Here is a 6,000-nt window from a genome sequence, read left to right on the forward strand (position 1 = left end):
GTGTTGTTTGCTTATTTTGATGAATCTATGGCTAGTATCGAGGGGTATGAACCATAGAGAAGTTGGAATACAGGAGGTTTAACACCAATATAAATAAATAATGAGTTCATTATAGTACCTTGAGTTGTGCTTTTTCTTTCTTGCACTAACGGAGCTCATGAGATTTCCTGTTGAGTTTTGTGTTGTGAAGTTTTCAAGTTTTGGGTAACGATTTGATGGACTACGGAATAAAGGGTGGCAATAGACTAAGCTTGGGGATGCCCATGACACCCCAAGATATTCAAGGAGAACCAAAAGCCTAAGCTTGGGGATGCCCCGGAAGGCATCCCCTCTTTTGTCTTTGTCTATCGGTAACTTTACTTGGAGCTATATTTTTATTTACCACATGATATGTGTTTTGCTTGGAGCGTCTTGTATGATATGAGTCTTTGATTTTTAGTTTACCACAATCATCCTTACTGTACACACCTTTTGGGAGAGACACACATGATTCATAATTTATTAGAGTACTCTATGTGCTTCACTTATATCTTTTGAGCTATGCAGTTTTGCTCTAGTGCTTCACTTATATCTTTTTAGAGCACGGTGGTGATTTTATTTTGTAGAAATTATTGATCTCTCATGCTTCACTTATATTATTTTGAGACTCTTTTAGAACAGCATGGTATTTTCTATGGTTATAAAATTGGTCCTAGAATGGTGGGCTTCCAAGTTGGGTATAATAAAAACTATCATAAGAAGTGAATTGAATACTATGATCAACTTGATGCTTTATAATTGTTTTGAGATATGAAGGTGGTAATATTAGAGTCATGCTAGTTGATGTAATTTTTAATTTAAGAAATACTTGTGTTGAGGTTTACAAGTCCCGTAGCATGCACGTATGCTAACTGTTGTGTGACAAATTTGAAGCATGAGGTGTTATTTGATTGTCAACCTTATGAGTGGCGGTCGAGGACGAGCGATGGTCTTTTCCTACCAATCTATCCCCCTAGGAGCATGCGCGTAGTGCTTGGTTTTTGATGACTTGTAGATTTTTGCAATAAGTATGTGAGTTCTTGATGACTAATGTTGAGTGCATGGATTATACACACTTTTACCTTACCATCATTGCTAGCCTCTACAGTACCGTGCATTGCCCTTTCTCACCTTGAGAGTTGGTGCAAACTTCACCGGTGCATCCAAACCCCGTGATATGATACGCTCTATCACACATCAACCTCCTTATATCTTCCTCAAAACAGCCACCATACCCTACCTATTATGGCATTTCCATAGCCATTCCGAGATATATTGACATGCAACTTTCCACCGTTCCGTTTATTATGACATGCTTCATCATTGTCATATTGCTTTTGCATGATCATGTAGTTGACATCGTATTTGTGGCAAAGCCACCATGCATAATTTTTATACATGTCGCTCTTGAGTCATCGCATATCCTGGTACACCGCCGGAGGCATTCATATAGAGTCATATTTTGTTCTAGTATCGAGTTGTAATTCATGAGTTGTAAGTAAATATAAGTGTGATGATCATCATTTTAGAGCATTGTCCCTAATAAAAAAAGGCCAAATAAAATGCCAAATAAAAAAGGCCCAAAAAAAGGGGGGACAATGCTACTATCTTTTCCCACACTTGTGCTCAAGTAGCACCATGGTCTTTATGATAGAAAGTCTTTTATGTTGTCACTTTCATATACTAGTGGGAATTTTTCATTATAGAACTTGGCTTGTATATTCCAACGATGGGCTTCCTCAAAATTCCCTAGGTCTTCATGAGCAAGCAAGTTGGATGCACACCCACTTAGTTTCTTTTGTTGAGCTTTCATACAGTTATAGCTCTAGTGCATCTGTTGCATGGCAATCCCTACTCCTTGCATTGACATCAATTGATGGGCATCTCCCTAGCCCGTTGATTAGCCGCTTCGATGTGAGACTTTCTCCTTTTTTGTCTTCTCCACATAACCCCTATCATTATATTCTATTCCACCCATAGTGCTATATCCATGGCTCATGCTCATGTATTGCGTGAAGGTTGAATATTTTTTGAGATTACTAAAGTATCAAACAATTGCTTGGCTTGTCATCGGGGTTGTGCATGATGAGAGTATTCTTGTGTAATGAAAATGGAGCATGACCAAACTATATGATTTTGTAGGGATGAACTTTCCTTTGCCATGTTATTTTGAGAAGACATGATTGCTTAGTTAGTATGCTTGAAGTATTACTATTCTTTTATCAATATGAACTTTTATTTTGAATCATTTGGATCTGAACATTCGTGCCACAATAAAGAGAAATACATTGAGAAATATGCTAGGTAGCATTCCACAACAAAAATTCTGTTTTTATCATTTACCTACTCGAGGACGAGCTGAAATTAAGCTTGGGGGGTGCTTGATACGTCTCCAACGTATCTATAATTTTTCTTTGTTCCATGCTATTATATTACCTTTTTTGGATGTTTATGGGCTTTACTTTACACTTCTATATCATTTTTGGGACTAACCTACGAACCGGAGGCCCAACCCGAATTGCTGTTCTTTTTGTCTATTTCAGTGTTTCGCAGAAAAGGAATATCAAACGTAGTCCAAACGGAATGAAACCTTCGGGAGCGATCTTTTTGGAACAAACGCAATCCAAGGGACTTGGAGTGGAGGTCAAGCAACAAACGAGGCAACCACGAGGTTGTCCGGCATGCCCTAAGGGGGTGGGCGCGCCCCCTCCCTCGTGGGACCCTCGTGGCTCAACCGACCTACCTCCTTCGCCTAAATATATCTTCGTACTCCGAAACCATCCAAGAGCACCACGAAAAACTATTTCCACCGCCGCAACCTTCTATATCCGCGAGATCCCATCTTGGAGCCTTCGTCGACGCTTCGCTGGAGGGGGAATCGACCATGGAGGGCCTCTCCATCATCACCAAGGCCTCTCTGATGAGTTGTGAGTAGTTTACCACAGACCTTCGGGTCCATAGTTATTAGCTAGATGGCTTCCTCTCTCTCTCATTGATTCTCAATACAAAGTTCTCCTTCCTCTTCTTGGAGATCTATTTGATGTAACTCTTTTTGCAGTGTGTTTGTCGAGATCCGATGAATTGTGGGTTTATGATCAAGTTTATCTATGAGAAATATTTGAATCTCCTCTGAATTCTTTTATGTATGATTGGTTATCTTTGCAAGTCTCTTCGAATTACCAGTTTGGTTTGGCCTACTAGATTGATCTTTCTTGCAATAGGAGAAGTGCTTAGCTTTGGGTTCAATCTTGCGGTGTCCTTTCCCAGTGACAATAGGGGCAGCAAGGCACGTATTGTATTGTTGCCATCGAGGATAAAAAGATGGGTTTATATCATATTGCTTGAGTTTATCCCTCTACATCATGTCATCTTGCTTAATGCGTTACTCTGTTCTTCATGAACTTAATACTCTAGATGCAGGCAGGAGTCGGTCGATGTGTGGAGTAATAGTAGTAGATGTAGGCAGGAGTCGGTCTACTTGTTGCGGACGTGATGCCTATATACATGATCATGCCGAGATATTCTCATAACTATGCACTTTTCTATCAATTGCTCGACAGTAATTTGTTCACCCATGCTACGTCTTGAGCTTGCGTTGGTTTTCCTTGAAGGGGAAAGGGTGATGCAGCACAGTAGCGTAAGAATTTCCCTCAGTATTTGAGAACCAAGGTATCAATCCAGTAGGAGGCTCCTCACAAGTCCCACGAACCTACACAAACAAATAAAGAACTCGCAATCAACGCGATAAAGGGGTTGTCAATCCCTTCACGGCCACTTGCGAAAGTGAGATCTGGTAGAGATAATATGATAAGATAAATATATTTTTGGTATTTTATAATATAAATGCAGAAAATAAAGATGCAAATAAAAGTAGATTGAAATCTTATATGATAAAAGATAGACCCAGGGGCCATAGGTTTCACTAGAGGCTTCTCTCAAGATAGCATAAGTATTACGGTGGGTGAAAAAAATACTGTCGAGCAACTGATAGAAAAGCGAATAATTATGAGATTATCTAGGCATGATCATGTATATAGGCATCACGTCCGTGACAAGTAGACCGACTCCTGCCTGCATCTACTACTATTACTCCACACATCGACCGCTATCCAGCATGAATCTAGAGTATTAAGTTCATAAAAACAAAGTAACGCATTAAGAAAGATTACATGATGTAGAGGGATAAACTCAAGCAATATGATATAAACCCCATCTTTTTATCCTTGATGGCAACAATACAATACGTGCCTTGCAACCCTTTCTGTCACTGGGTAAGGACACCGCAAGATTGAACCCAAAGCTAAGCACTTCTCCCATGGCAAGAAAGATCAATCTAGTAGGCCAAACCAAACCGATAATTCAAAGAGACTTGCAAAGATAACTCAATCATACATAAAAGAATTCAGAGAAGATTCAGTTATTTCTCATAGATAAACTGGATCATAAACCCACAATTCATCGGATCTCGACAAACACACTGCAAAAAGAGTTTACACCGAATAGATCTCCACAAGAGAGGGGGAGAACATTGTATTGAGATACAAAAAGAGAGAAGAAGCCATATAGCTAATAACTATGGACCCGAAGGTCTGTGGTAAACTACTCACAACTCATCGGAAGGGCTATGGTGTTGATGTAGAAGCCCTCCGTGGTGGATTCCTCCTCCGGCAGAACGCCAGCGACGGCTCCAAGATGGGATCTCGCGGATACAGAAGGTTACGGTGGAGGAAATATTTCTTTGGTGGCTCTCTGGATGTTTTCAGGGTATGTAGGCTTATAGAGGAGGAAGAAGTACGTCGGTGCCGCTCGAGGGGCCCAGGAGACAGGGGGCGCGCCCAGGATAGGTGGGTGTGCCCTCCTATCTCCTGGCCGCCTCGTTTGCTTCTTGACTTGCACTCCAAGTTCTCCGGATCACGTTCGTTCCAAAAATCACGCTCCCGAAGTTTTCATTCCGTTTGGACTCCGTTTGATATTCCTTTTCTTCAAAATACTGAAATAGGCAAAAAACAGCAATACGGGCTGGGCCTCCGGTTAGTAGGTTAGTCCCAAAAATGATATAAATGTGTAAAAGAAAGCCCATAAACATTCAAAACAGGTAATATAATAGCATGGAACAATCAAAAATTATAGATACGTTGGATACGTATCAAACATCCCCAAGCTTAATTCCTGCTCGTCCTTGAGTAGGTAAATGATAAAAAACAGAATTTTTGATGTGGAATGCTACCTGGCATAATTCTCAAGGTATTTCTATTTATTGTGGCATGAATGTTTAAATCCAAATGATTCAAGATAAAAGCTTATAAAACATAAAAAATAGTAATGCTTCGAAGCATACTAACAAATAATCATGTCCTATCAAAATAGCATAGCCAAAGAAAGCTTATCCCTACAAAATCATATAGTTAGGCCATGCTTCATTTTCATTACACAAAATACTCCCATCATGCACAACCCCGGTTTCAGCCAAGCAATTGGTTCATACTTTTTAAGCGCTTCAGCTTTTTTCAACTCTTACGCAATGCATGAGCGCAAGCCATGGACATAGCACTATGGTGGTATATGGTGGTGGTTGTGAGGACAAAAAGGGAGAGGATAGTCTCACATCAACTAGGCGTATCAACGGGCTATGGAGATGCCCATCAATAGGTATCAATGTGAGTGAATAGGGATTGTCATGCAACGGATGCACTAGAGCTATAAATATATGAAATCTCAACAAAAGAAACTAAGTGGGTGTGCATCCAACTTGCTTGCTCACGAAGACCTAGGGCATTTTGAGGAAGCCCATCATTGGAATATACAAGCCAAGTTCTATAATGAAACATTCCCACTAGTATATGAAAGTGACAACATAGGAGACTCTCTATCATGAAGATCATGGTGCTATTTTGAAGCACAAGTGTGGAAAAGAGTTAGTAGCAATTGTCCCTTCTCTCTTTTTCTCACACTTTATTTTTCTTCTTCTTTTTTCTTTTTTTT

This window comes from Triticum dicoccoides, chromosome 2B (genome assembly GCF_002162155.2).
Source record: "Triticum dicoccoides isolate Atlit2015 ecotype Zavitan chromosome 2B, WEW_v2.0, whole genome shotgun sequence".
Lineage (NCBI taxonomy): Eukaryota > Viridiplantae > Streptophyta > Magnoliopsida > Poales > Poaceae > Triticum > Triticum dicoccoides.